Source organism: Aythya marila, assembly GCF_965140915.1.
Source record: "Aythya marila genome assembly, chromosome: 3".
In the NCBI taxonomy this organism is placed as follows: domain Eukaryota; kingdom Metazoa; phylum Chordata; class Aves; order Anseriformes; family Anatidae; genus Aythya; species Aythya marila.
The window spans coordinates 92,081,142-92,096,126 of NC_139044.1; positions in this window are offsets into that span (position 1 = coordinate 92,081,142).

Sequence of the window (14,985 nt, forward strand, 5' to 3'; positions counted from 1 at the left end):
CCTAACTACTTTATCTGAGAAGAAATTTCCCTTAACTTCCAATCTGAATTATATATATATACATATATATATGTACATATATATGCACACACGTCTATATACACACATATATTCTTTTTTCTTTCTAACTCATATTCTGGCACAGCCCTATAAAGAAAGTCTTGTTATACTGCTTCTCTCATAGCAGTGAACCTTTGGATCATCTCCCTTTCCCTGTCAGGTGTTTATATTCTATTCCCATCGCTTTTTAAGTTTTTACATCTGTCAAAATTAAATTAACATAAAAGTCATAGAGAACAAGCTATTATTAATGACTATATCTAAAATCTGCTTAAGTATACGTACAATTTGAACAAAATCATAGTTTGTAGTGCTGTGTAGTATGCTGAAAAAAATACAGAGTTAACAATCTGAAAATAAGCTCTGAAAGCCAGCAGATATTATCTATAAAAGAGACATCTAAATGACTGACAGCATGAGAACGTCAGTTCTCTCATGGCTCATAAATAAATGATAAACACAGACATTATATCAGCTATTATTAATGTAAGAATTATTTTTTCAAAGAAAGTTGAATCCCTACTGTCTACTCTAGGTAGTTATTAGAATAATACAGGAAGAAATGCTTTCTTATTATTTTATTAATGATTACAAGACCAAATCATTTTCTAATTTAAGAAAATGAAGAAACTGTTTTCTGAACTCCACTCTATCTCATCTGATCAACTTCTTATATAGTCCCATTAAAAATTTTACACCCTCCAAATGTTTTTTAAGCACTGCAACTCATCCTCTGTGGCACACTCATTTGAGTCCAGCATTCACTTGGACCATCAGTGTCCCATTTAGAAGGGAACTTCAACTAATTTTCAGCTTTAAACTTCTAAAGGTCAAAATTTCATCAAAATAACAATGGGAAAACAAAATGAAACAAAACATGATCACTATAAATACCTAATATAAGTTTGATGAAGAATTGCTAATATGCATACAGTCCTTGAATCCTACACCTCCAGATACAGATGACATATATAATCATCAATTTATTCCAAGAGATTAGTGCTGGAATCCTATAGTTTATGTGTGAAGCTTTATAAAAGTTTTGAGAATTTAAAAGTTATTGTGTTCATCATCACATTATATTGATGCTGACACTGTGTAAGAACCACTTGCAACTAAATTTTTATTAACATAGCACCAAGCAACAACTGGTATTTTTGACAGCTTACTACATAGATTTATGTATTGGGTTCACATGGTAAGGTTTTGGTAACAGGAGGCTGTAGATGAGGCTTCTGTGCGAAGAGTCCAGAAGCTGCCCCATGTCAGATAAGACCTAGATTGACTCCAAATGGGACCTGCCACTGGCCAGAGCTGTCAATGAGTGACATTGGTTGTGACTCTTGGAGAGAAGATTGACGAGAAATCTCCACACTGCAGCCTGTGGAGGAGCCCCCGGTGGAGAAGGTGCATGTGGCCTGGAGGAGGCTGCAGGCCATGGAAAGCCCCTGCAGAACCAGGCCCTGGGCTGGATCTGCAGCCCATGGAGAGGAGCCCACGCAGGAGCAGGGGGTCTGGAGGGAACTGCCGCCAGTGCTGGAGCAGTTTGCTCCCGACGGATGGACCCTGTGGTATGGAGCCATGTGGGAGCAGTTCTTGAAGAGCTGCTGCCTGTGGGCAGCTCCCACAGGCTCAGTTCGGGAAGGACGGCATCCCGTGGGAGGGACCCCATGTGGAGCAGGGGCAGAGAGTGACTGTGAAGGAGTGGCAGAGATGAAACATCAGGGACTGACTGCAGCCCCCATTCCCCATTCCCCTGTGCTGCCTGGGGGGAAGAGGGTGGATGGGTGCAAGGTGTTTTCAGTTTGCTTTTAGGTCTCACATCTCTAGCTTGTTAGTAATAGACAATACATTACATTAATCTATCTCTATGCTGAGACTGTTTAGACTATGACAGTAACTGGTGAGTGCTCTTCCTGTCCTTATCTTAACTCATGAGCACTTTTTCATTGCATTTTCTTCTCTCTTCCTTTGAAGAGGGGAATGAGATGGCAGTTAGAGTGTTTAGCTGCCCATTGGGGTGAAACTATCACACTGTTCTGCATCACCTGTATTGTACATAGTGGATGAACCTACCAGAGAAACTATATATATTTCAACGTTGGACTGCAAATCTCAGGCAATGAGCCAGTTCAAAATCTAGGTCAAATATTTGTATAGTAGGTTTACTAGCTTTTGCCAATATTATTTAATGTTAATTCATTAAAAAATCTGTATGCTTGCCTTATATTGCCTCTCAAAATCCTCACTCCTTTCCCATGAAATCACATAATCACAGGACCTCACCACTAGCCATCACAAAATTGAGTGGAAAATGACAGTGTTTTGAACCTTATTCTCAGTCAAGTGGGTTATCCTTAGCTACACCAAATACAATTTAATCTGCTACTGGTAAATAATTCAAGATGCAGGTTTGGCTCATATACCATCCATGTTCTTTGTAGAGACTAATATGATAATATGTTTTAGATTGTTGATGAAAATAGTGGTCATAACACACCAATACTTTTAGTTGTTGCAAAGCAGTACTTACATGCAGCCAAGGACTCTTCACGTTCTTACACTGCCCTGCTAGCAAGGAAGCTGGGGGTGCACCAGGATCTGCGAGGGGACACAGCCAGGAGAGCTGGCCCAGGTTGACCAAAGAGATGTCCCACATCAGTGCGGTGTTATGCCCAGCAATAAAGCTGGGGTAAAGAAGTAGGAAGGAGTGGAGAGGCTGGGGAACAACACAACATTTTGTGTGATGATATTTGTCTTCAAAAAAACCTGTTATGTGTGATGAGCCCTGCTATCCTGAAAGTGGCTGTACACCTGCCTGCTGATGCGAAGTAGTGATTGAATTCCTTGTTCTGATGCCAACTAGGGTTAAACCACAGCATCAGGTTTTCCATAATTGGAGGTAGAATTTAGCATAATAAATAGAGTTAACGAAAGGACATCCATAAAATCCTCCATATGGTCTTTATAAAATCACATATGAGATGAGTTGGGAAAATCTTCTTTTCTTAGCCTATGATACCCACTTATAAAAGGAACTGATGCTTATGGTGATACCTACCATGTACATTTTTCTACTCTGTATTTTTTTTTTCCCAGAAGAGACATTTATTTGAAAAAGAACCTCAGTTACCTAGATATTTTTACCCACAAAAATCAAACAATGTATTTTTTTTTTTCTTACACAGACACAATACACATTATGGTGGTATTTATAAAAATATCTGGGCAGAGACACTGGACATTACGTTAGTTCTATGGGACAGTTAGTGTATTCAGAGCACTGATAGATCTGCATGACTCTTTAGAGTGTAACAGAGTTAATATCCCCCTGAAAAGACAAAGTTTGGAAATGTATAAAAAAATCATAGAATCATAGAATCATAGAATCATAGAATATCCTGAGTTGGAAGGGACCCTTAAGGATCATCAAGTCCAACTCTTGACACCGCACAGGTCTACCCAAAAGTTCAGACCATGTGCCTAAGTTCACAGTCCAATCTCTTCTTAAATTCAGACAGGCTCGGTGCAGTGACCACTTCCCTGGGGAGCCTGTTCCAGTGTGCAACCACCCTCTCTGTGAAGAACCCCCTCCTGACGTCAAGCCTAAATTTCCCCTGCCTCAGCTTAACCCCGTTCCCGCGGGTCCTGTCACTAGTGTTAATGGAGAAAAGGTCTCCTGCCTCTTGACAACCCCTTACGAGGAAGTTGTAGACTGTGATGAGGTCTCCCCTCAGCCTCCTCTTCTCCAGGCTGAACAGGCCCAGTGACCTCAGTCGTTCCTCGTACGTCTTCCCCTCAAGGCCTTTCACCATCTTCGTAGCCCTCCTCTGGACACTTTCCAACAGTTTCATGTCCTTTTTATACTGTGGTGCCCAGAACTGCACGCAGTACTCGAGGTGAGGCCACACCAGCGCAGAGTAGAGCGGGACAATCACCTCCCTTGACCTACTAGCGATGCCGTGCTTGATGCACCCCAGGACACGGTTGGCCCTCCTGGCTGCCAGGGCACACTGCTGGCTCATATTCAACTTGCTGTCTACCACGACCCCCAGAACCCTCTCTTCTAGGCTGCTCTCCAGCGTCTCATCGCCCAGTCTGTACATGCAGCCAGGGTTTCCCCGTCCCAGGTGCAGGACCCGGCACTTGCTCTTATTGAACTTCATGCGGTTGGTGATCGCCCAGCTCTCCAACCTGTCCAGATCCCTCTGCAAGGCCTTTACGCCCTCATTCGAGTCCACAACTCCTCCAAGTTTGGTGTCATCAGCAAACTTGCTCAAAATACCCTCTATTCCTACATCCAGATCGTTTATAAAAATATTGAAAAGTACCGGCCCTAAAATGGAGCCTTGAGGGACCCCACTGGTGACCGCCCGCCAGCCTGACGCAGCCCCATTTACCATAACCCTTTGGGCCCTGCCCATTAGCCAATTGCTCACCCATCGTATGATGTTTTTATTTAGCTGTATGGTGGACATTTTGTCCAGTAGGATCCTATGGGAAACCGTGTCAAAAGCCTTGCTGAAGTCCAAAAAAATCACATCAGCTGGTTTCCCTTGGTCCACCATACGGGTGATCTTATCATAAAAGGAAAACAGGTTAGTTAGGCAGGACCTACCCTTCACAAACCCATGCTGGCTGGGACCAATGACTGCTTTGTCCCCCAGGTGCGCCTCCATAAGTTCGAGAACCAACTTCTCCATGATTTTACCAGGCACTGACGTGAGACTGACAGGCCTGTAATTGCTAGGGTCTTCTTTCTGACCCTTCTTGAAAATTGGCACAACATTTGCCAGCTTCCAGTCTACCGGGACCTCTCCAAATTCCCAGGATCGTTGAAAAATAATTGAAAGAGGTTCCGCGATGACGTCCGCCAGCTCTTTCAGCACCCGGGGATGAATCCCATCCGGACCCATGGACTTGTAGGGATCCAGGTGGAGTAGCAAATCCCACACACGTTCAGGGTCAGTTGGGAGTTTGTCATCCCCACCGTCCCGGTCCTCCAGCTCAGGGCACCCTGGGTCCCGAAGCCCATCATCGGCATTGAAGACAGAGGCAAAGAAGGCGTTAAGCGTCTCTGCTTTGCCTACGTCATCGTCTGTGAGGAGACCTTCCCTATCAAGGAGCGGCCCTATGTATTCTTTAGTTCTCCTTTTTCCATTTACATATCTAAAAAAACCCTTTTTATTTTCTCTCACAGACACAGCCAGCTTCAACTCTAGCTGTGCTTTGGCCACTCGAACTTTCTCCCTACAAACACGAACAGCATCCCTGTATTCTTTCCATGACGCCTGGCCCTCCTTCCAGTAGCGAAACACTCTGTGTTTCCGCCTAATCTCCATTAGAACGTTCCTGGTCAGCCACGCCGGCCTCCTGCCCCGCCTGCCTGACTTGCGATATTTAGGAATTGCCTTATCTTGTGCTTCTAGGAGGCATCGCTTAAAGAGTGACCAGCACTGGTGGACATCGAGGCCTTCAAGAGCAGTTTCCCAGGGGACCTTGCTGACTAGTTACCTGAGCAGCCTGAAGTCCACTTTCCCCATATCTAGGGATGAGGTTTTGGTGGCACTTTTCCTTCTGTCACCATAAATTTTGAACTCAACCACTTCATGGTCGCTATGACCGAGGCGGCCACCAATCACCACATCTCCCACCAGACCCTCTCTGTTTTCTAGCAACAGGTCTAAGAGGGCTCCTTTCCTAGTTGGCTCCGTTAGCACCTGCACCAAGAAGTTATCATCTAGGTTCTTCATGAACCTCCTGGACTTGCTCGTGTCAGCCGTGTGGCACTCCCAGTTAACGTCCGGCAAGTTGAAGTCCCCCATAAGGACAAGGGGAGTTAATCTCGAGGCCTCTCTTAGTTCTGTAAGGAATAATTTATCGGCGCTATCATCCTGGCCAGGCGGTCTGTAATAGACTCCCACAACGACATCCCCTTTATTCGTTCGTCCCTTGATCCTTACCCAGAGGCTCTCAACTTTGCCATCACCGACCTGAAGTTCCACACAGTCCAGCCCCTGCTTCACATACATCGCCACCCCACCACCTCGCCTACCCTGCCTGTCCCTCCTGAAGAGCCTGTAACCATCTATCGCAACACCCCAGTCACAGGACTCATCCCACCAGGTTTCGCTTATGCCGATGATGTCGTAGTTGCGGGACTGGGCCAGGACTTCTAGCTCATCCATTTTATTCCTCATACTGCATGCGTTTGTGTAAAAGCATTTCAAGTGCGTCTCCTTACACTCAGCACCTTGTGGATCTGACCAAAGGACCTCACTGGCACACAGCCCCTCTGATTCTAGCGTACCATCCCTTAGGTCTTCACCGGCGTGCCTGGTTTTAGCCCTTTCCCCCTTCGACTCTAGTTTAAAGCCCTATCTATCAGCCCTGCCAACTCCTGACCAAAGATCCTTACCCCTCTCCGAGAGAGGCGCATCCCATCTGGTGCCATCAGGCCCGGTGTAGCGTAGACCTTCCCATGATCAAAGAAACCGAAATTCTGCCGGTCACACCAGTCTCGAAGCCACGAGTTTATGTGAACAGTTCGTCTTTCAGCTTCGATCCCCCCTATCGGAAGGACAGAGGCAAACACCACCTGCGCCCCTGATCCTCTAAGTAGTCATCCCAAATCCCTAAAGTCTCTTTTGATCGCCTTCGGACTTCTCGTTGCTACTTCATCGCTACCAGACTGAAAGACCAGTAGCGGGTAGTAGTCAGTGGGCCGTACCAGGCGCTTGACTTTCTTGGCAAAGTCTCTCACCCGAGCCCCAGGGAGGCAACAGACTTCTCTGCGGGTTGGGTCTGGTCGGCATATCGGTCCCTCTGTCCCTTTCAGAAGGGAGCCCCCCATAACAATAGCCCTTCTTTCTTTTTTGAAGGATGATGTGGCAATGCGACGTGTAGGTCGCATTGTCTTAGGCGCCCCCTCCAACTGGGACGGGTGTTTGTCTACTTTGTCATTTAGATTGTCTTGTTCTAGTCCTTCATATCGATTATTTAAGGGTAGATGAGAAGATGAGGTGGGCAGAGAGAGTGCTCGCCTACCACCCCGAATAGGCACCTGCCTCCATTCCCCCCCTTGATCTAGGTCTCCTCCTGCTGCCTGGCAGGAGGAGGGAACCTCCATCTTCTGCGTAATAAAATAAACAATTATAAAATAAATAATAATAAAATAAATAATAATAAAAAAAGAGTACCATTCCCAGCATGCTGTTTCTGAATTCATGCAAGCATGACAGATTTTGTGGACCTCTTTTAGAAATGTACATGTTCTCAATCCCCTCCAAAAAGTGCAACAACTGATATCAATTATTGCTGTTGTCAGCTGTTCTGGCAAAAAGAGCTGAGATTGATTCTAGCAAGCTCCTGCCATGCAAAGCCCATCTGTTCTATCTTGCCCTGCATGCAGACTGGTAGGCAAGAATTTGGAGGCAATCCTTGCAGTATGAATTTGCCTTATTGAATCCAAAAAGTTATGGCTGGACAACTGATGCCAAAGGGAATCTGGACATTCAGAGAATAGCTGTATCATCAGCACCCAAAGATATCCCAGAACTAAAAACTACAACTGCATTCTTTCCTGCCAAATCAGTGACTGCACATGAATTACAAAACAACTGAAGTGCACAGACATGCAAGATGCAAACCTGTGTCAATTACTGAAGGCTGAATAGAGTAAAAGACGAGTCCAATGAAAAGTTGGAGAAAAATAATGCTAATAGAGTTATATAGGCTTATAAAATATTTGATGTGTTATTTTATCTAAGATCTTATACTAAAAATCTAAGATTGGATTCACCTACCTTATTTTACATATTTGTGCTGTTAACAGCACTGCTAATGTATTCTTCTGACCTACAATAGGTCTTCTGACCTAACAATCTTAGGATCCCTTAAGTGCTTGTTCCTCTCTATTGATTATAAAGGAGGTTCAAGTGCTGTACACATTTGAAGTTAAATGAGATGAACCCCAGCCCTGTACTTTTACAAATGCCATAGATTGTATCTAATATTCTTTCAGCAAAGAAAAATACTTGGGCTTTTTAATAATTTATACAAATAGAATTTTAATATCTTGTAGCAGGGCTGTATGCAAGCTTGGATTGATTTCTTACATAAACGAGACAAACTGCACAGTAGATTTTTCTTTTTCCCATGCAAATGTTGACGGTGTTTTCCTATACCTTTGATGCAAATCTTCACAGAATCATAGAAACATCTATGTTGGAAGAGACCTCCAAGATCACCTAGCCCAACCTTTGACCTAACACTAACAGTCCTCCACTGGCAGAAATCACAGAATCACAGAATTTTCTAGGTTGGAAGAGACCTCAAGATCATCGAGTCCAACCTCTGACCTAACGCTAACAGTCCCCACTAAACCATATCCCTAAGCTCTACATCTAAATGTCTTTTGAAGACTTCCAGGGATGGTGACTCCACCACTTCCCTGGGCAGCCTGTTCCAGTGCCTCACAACCCTTTCAGTGAAGAAGTTCTTCCTAACATCTAACCTAAAACTCCCCTGGCTCAACTTAAGCCCATTCCCCCTCGTCCTGTCACCAGGCACATGGGAGAACAGGCCAACCCGCACCTCGCTACAGCCTCCCTTGAGGTACCCATAGAGAGCGATAAGGTCGCCCCTGAGCCTCCTCTTCTCCAGGCTGAACAAGCCCAGCTCCCTCAGCCGCTCCTCATAGGACTTGTTCTCCAGGCCCCTCACCAGCTTCGTTGCCCTAAATGATTATTGTCTGCTTAGTCTTTGCAATATAAACTGCATTTATGCTTAGAACTCCAGGGGAGGGAGTCTGAAGCAGCATGTTCAGATGTGTCAAGCCCCTCTTTCTTTCACACATTTTATTTCCAATCCATCAATATTGTCTATGGAAATTGTAAACATACAGGTGAGTGTTTTTTGACAGAACAACACAGTGTTTTGGGCCACTGAAATATGCCAGTTCTAAGTGAGCTCTTACCCTGTACACACCGTATACGTCACACCATCCTGAAGATCTTTGGGGCTCCAGGATGATCTTCATTATCTTGCCATATTCCAGAGAGCTTTCCTGATTATTAGTGGATGCTGGAAAATACTTCTACTCAAAGGCATCTGCAATGCTGACTGTCAAATGAAGTTAAACATGAAGCTTAAAAAAAATCAGAATATAGATTCAAAATTATTCAGAAATTTTCCTGAGAAAATTTACTAAGAAACTTTAAGAAACTTTTTTTTTTTTTTTTTTTTTTTTTTAACTGAACATAGTTTAATATGATAACTCTGCCATGTTAGCTTGCTGTTTTGAAACCACTCTCAAATCAAATCAGGTTGAGATAAAATTTAATTAAGATGTTTATTTGTCAAATCTACAAGAAGGGCCGGAGGGCAGACCCGGGAAACTACAGGCCTGTCAGTTTGACCTCAGTGCCAGGGAAGCTCATGGAGCAGATCCTCCTGAGAGTCATCATGCAGCACTTGCAGGGCAAGCAGGCGATCAGGCCTAGTCAGCATGGGTTTATGAAAGGCAGATCCTGCTTGACGAACCTGATCTCCTTCTATGACAAAGTGATGCGCTGGGTGGATGAGGGAAAGGCTTTGGATGTGGTCTACCTTGACTTCAGCAAGGCTTTTGACACCATCTCCCACAGCATTCTCCTCAAGAAACTGGTTGCTCTTGGCTTGGACTGGCGCACGCTTCGTTGGGTTAGAAACTGGCTGGATAGCCGGGCCCAAAGAGTCGTGGTGACTGGAGCCAAGTCCAGTTGGAGGCCAGTCACTAGTGGCGTTCCCCAGGGCTCGGTGCTGGGGCCAGTCCTCTTTAATATCTTCATCAATGATCTGGACGAGAGCATCGAGTGCACACTCGATAAGTTTGCAGATGACACCAAGTTAGGTGCGTGTGTCGATCTGCTTGAGGGTAGGAAAGCTCTGCAGGAGGATCTGGATAGGCTGCACCGATGGGCTGAGGTCAACTGCATGAAGTTCAACAAGGCCAAGTGCCGGGTCCTGCACCTGGGGCGCAATAACCCCAAGCAGAGCTACAGGCTGGGAAAGGAATGGTTGGAGAGCTGCCAGGCAGAGAAGGACCTGGGAGTGATGGTGGATAGTCGGCTGAATATGAGCCAGCAGTGTGCTCAGGTGGCCAAGAAGGCCAATGGCATCCTGGCTTGTATCAGGAACAGTGTGACCAGCAGGGCTAGGGAGGTGATCGTCCCCCTGTACTCAGCTCTGGTGAGGCCGCACCTCGAGTACTGTGTTCAGTTTTGGGCCCCTCGCTACAAGAAGGACATCGAGGTGCTTGAGCGGGTGCAGAGAAAGGCGACGAAGCTGGTGAGGGGCCTGGAGAACAAGTCCTATGAGGAGCGGCTGAGGGAGCTGGGCTTGTTCAGCCTGGAGAAGAGGAGGCTCAGGGGCGACCTTATCGCTCTCCATAGGTACCTCAAGGGAGGCTGTAGTGAGGTGGGGGTTGGTCTGTTCTCCCACGTGCCTGGTGACAGGATGAGGGGGAATGGGCTTAAGTTGAGCCAGGGGAGTTTTAGGTTAGATGTTAGGAAGAACTTTTTTACTGAAAGGGTTGTGAGGCATTGGAACAGGCTGCCCAGGGAAGTGGTGGAGTCACCATCCCTGGAAGTCTTCAAAAGACGTTTAGATGTAGAGCTTAGGGATATGGTTTAGTGGGGACTGCTAGTGTTAGGTCAGAGGTTGGACTCGATGTTCTTGAGGTCTCTTCCAACCTAGAAATTCTGTGTGATTCTGTGTGAAATCTCAAATGGACTGCACAGTCTGTAGTACTATTAAGACAGATACATACATATGAAAGTAAAGTGTTATTTACTTAACATTTAAGTCATCTTTCAACATTTATTTTACTTGATATAATCCAGGTAATAAAATTATATTTCTCAACATTCCTAGATAATCACACAATTCTTATCTATAAGAATTTTATGTTCATGGAAGGAAGTCTAATTTGGATATGCTTTCTTTTGTGCATAGTCCATTTATATATATATGTATATAAGTATATATATATAAATAATTTTTTTTTATCCCTCAGCTATCATTAATTAAATACAAACAAACAAACAAACAAAAACATAACAATTTAGATCTTTCATACTACTTCATGCTTTGGAAATGTTAGACTTTCAGACCAATGTAAGTCTCTCCAAAATATTCTTACCTTTTCAGACAATCACCTAACTTCTGTACTGTACATATCTGCCTCTGATCAATCCACATAATTTTATTTATACTCAGAAAAGAAGAAGCAGTTTAACAGACTTTTTCAGAAATGAATTTCCTACCAAGTCATGTGAACACTGTAAATTTATTACCATTACTTGAGTGACACCAATCATCAAATGTGGGTGATAATGCCCTTGTTGGGATAATGTCTTTGAGAGATGCAGGGACAATAAAAAAAAAAAACAAACAAAAAAAAACAAACTTAAGTACATCTATCTGTTGAATAATCTGTGCTGTGGGTTAAAGAAGACATAGTTCTTTCACACTAAAGTCCTTTCACACTGCTGCCTCCTTTCATGTGTCAAGATGTTTTCTTCTGAACAGTTTAGACATGTTGCTTTTGGCCTATCTGCTTCCAATTCTGTCTCCAATTCTAGATTACCAATGTGGTAACTTTCCCTCTCTCCATGTGCAGTAGTCTCTCTAAATTTGTCCTGCACCTTGAGACAAACACTCTTCTATTTGATGATTTCCATGGCATTTCTGAGGTGCAACCAGCTCTGCTGTGAAGTCATTGTTAGAATCTCTGAAAGAGTGAATGAAACTCTGCTCTGAGTGCACAGCACATTTCTGTTCTCAGAATACTGGTCGCTGTACATTTGTCCTCTTCATTTCAATGTATTTTGGGAATACTGAGCATTTGCAGATACAATCTCTGTTGAAGATGGGAAGATATTGGAGTCCTTTTTTTTTTTTTTTTTTTTTGTGTGTGTGTGTGCCATTTCATACAAATAATTACATAATTATATATACTTATATATATAATATATATAATATGATATGTGCAAAACATATAATATTATATATAAATATATAATAACATATCATATTATAACATATATCATATATAATATGATATATATTATATACAATTATATAAAATATCATTATATATATCATATACTTTATATATTTTATCATAATTACATTTAACAAGCACTCAATCAGTCCTTTTTTATTTTTATTACTTGACTTCCTTTTGGAGAAATATACAGCCATATATTGTTGTCATATTTAGAGTTTTTCTCACTGTCTTTGACTTTATTCTTTGCCAGACAACTGTCTTGATCCTTTGTCATAATCACTTCCAAGAAGCTGAATATTTCCATTGTGTGTATGCTCTAGAATCTCCAGGGATACTGGGTACACAATACTGGATTCTTAAACTTTTGACCACATACAGGTCATATGTGGCTGCCAGCAGAGTATTCCAGCAAAGAGCAGTAGGGTGTGCTGGAATATACATGTTCAGGTCTTCTGAAAATGTGAATGCTACCTTTGAAAAGTCTGTGAATACTGTGTGGAAAGTTGTCCCTTGGTCCCACATGTGGGAACATAAATGTCACACCTCTGGAACAATTCTATAATGCTTGCCCCCTCAGGGCAAGCTATACATACATAATCAGTAACACATGAACAAGAACAAGAGTAGAATAGAACAATAAGTACAAGTAGTATCAAAACACAGTATCAAAGCAAAAGTGATGTTGGAATGGTCAGTTCTTATTGCAATGAGAGCAAATATGAAACTTCTGCTTCACAGACACATAATACTGATAGAGATTTTGCCACCTCTAATGATACCGGTTACCCCCTTGCCTTGTAATTTGTGTATTGTATTATGTGACAGTAAATTCATTGCCTATAACAAAAATGGGAAAATATTGAAGAATTTGAATTTCTTAGCAAAACCATAAACTGCCTGACATTTATACAGTCATTGGAATGATTGACTGTCATGTTTTGTTTTTGAATCTTTCTATACTTTCCTTCTACAGCCTTGACTTGCAAGTCAATCCCTATACTGTCAGCCACACAGCAGCAAAAGTATAACTATTCTTAACATATTTTCATGCAAGATCCAGTTTCTGACTCCAGATGTTTTAGCAGAGAAAGTTGTTCTCTTGCGACGAACCTTTGCAAAAAGCTTTCAGGCACCGTTTGAATGACTGACAAACCAAAGAGTTTTTCCATAGAAAAGAAGAAGAAGAAGTAAAGGATAAGGTTGAAAGAGTTCTAACATTATTAGCACCTCAGAAGACCCAAGGTATCCCATGGATTTTCAAAGTAATCTCCACACATGCCAGTCAGGGTAGTATTACTAATGAGAGTTGATTGCTGACATCAAAAGTTTCAAAAACTTCTTTGAGGATAAACACGAGGAGATCTCCATGCCAGAGAAAAAGTCACAGTGTTGTAAAAGGCTTATTTGAAAATTCTCTCCTTAGAAGAATGGTGGTGAACAAAACCATGGACTTTCAGAAGATCCTACCTTTGTTTTAGCATGTCCTACATGCTAAAAGCTTCCTTTAATAGTGGTCTATAACCCGGTTCTCCATCATCCTGAACCTGGCAAAAGTAAGCCAACTTTTCCTTTTTTTTTTTTTTTTTTTTTTTTTTTTTTTTAATATTCTTAGCTCCTGCAGGATATAAATTGTTAGCTAGTCCTTGAACAAAAAGAATCTATTCCCTAAGAGTTCTGCTCTTGGAGCATTAATTCATTTCCATCTTTGCTCATCTAATGTTTTTTCAAACCTTATGAGGTTGTAAAGATTCTGGATTGACTGTATATGTACTTACTGTCCAATGAACATCATAAGAGACAGAGACTTGTTTGTAAACAAGTGACTGTAGTATCTTCCAGGAAAGTGTTATAATGATTTATAAAACAACCTAAAAAGAAAATAAATTGTTTTAATAAATATGCTAATTTACCTGCTAATTTTACCTGCTTTCTGTTACCATCTATAAAAAATATTCTTTAATATATTAAGGATTGTCTCCTTCTAAGGGAGTCCAAAGGGAAAATTCAAAGGGAGAATAGTTGTCACATGATATTTTCGTGCTTGGATTAAAAGATAAAATACTTTTAAAAATTGCTTCTTCCACTCAGATTTTCTGAATTCTTCTTCTTTATCTTCTTAATAAAGTCATGCCTGGTCACATTTATGAAGTGCTAATTTATCTGATGTGTTTAGAAGAATATGATATATCCTCTGAAGTATTTTATACCAAAGGTACCTTAACTCTGAACAGAAGTATAGAATTTAATGATTTTAAAAAGGCTCATATAATGTGCAATAGTGTTGGGAAAACAAACAAAAAACTCCACACCATAATAACATCAGGAAGAAAAGGAGAGTAAAGGTTAAATTCTTTATATATAGAGAAATGCAAGTAGTTGTAATGTTTTGCTCCATGGAGCCTCCATAGCATTACAGAATTACAGTTTGTTTCCTGAGTAGGCATAGCACTGATTCTGGGAGGAACAGGAAGGTTAAATGAGAAAATAAAACAAATATATTTCTAAAGCCAGATCCTTGTGGTCTGTCTTCTGACACACTTGAGCTGGAAGCCAGCATTCAGAAGAGCAGAGCAGTCTAGTGTATTCAAAAAAAAAGTAGAAGCCACAAAAGCTAATTGCTTATAAGGTAAAGCACATAGTAATATTTCATCTACTTATATCAGCCCACTTAATCAAAAAAAGTGGTGAAGCTGGAAGTGACAACCAGAAAAGCAAAGGCAAATTACAATTTTTCATAACTAAATGACCATTTATAACATATTGAGCACACAGGTAAAGACATTTAATGATAAATTTAACACCTAGAGAAGATATTGTCATAGTTTATCGTGATATATTTAAAGGAAGTGGAGAGTCTTAACACCTTTACATTG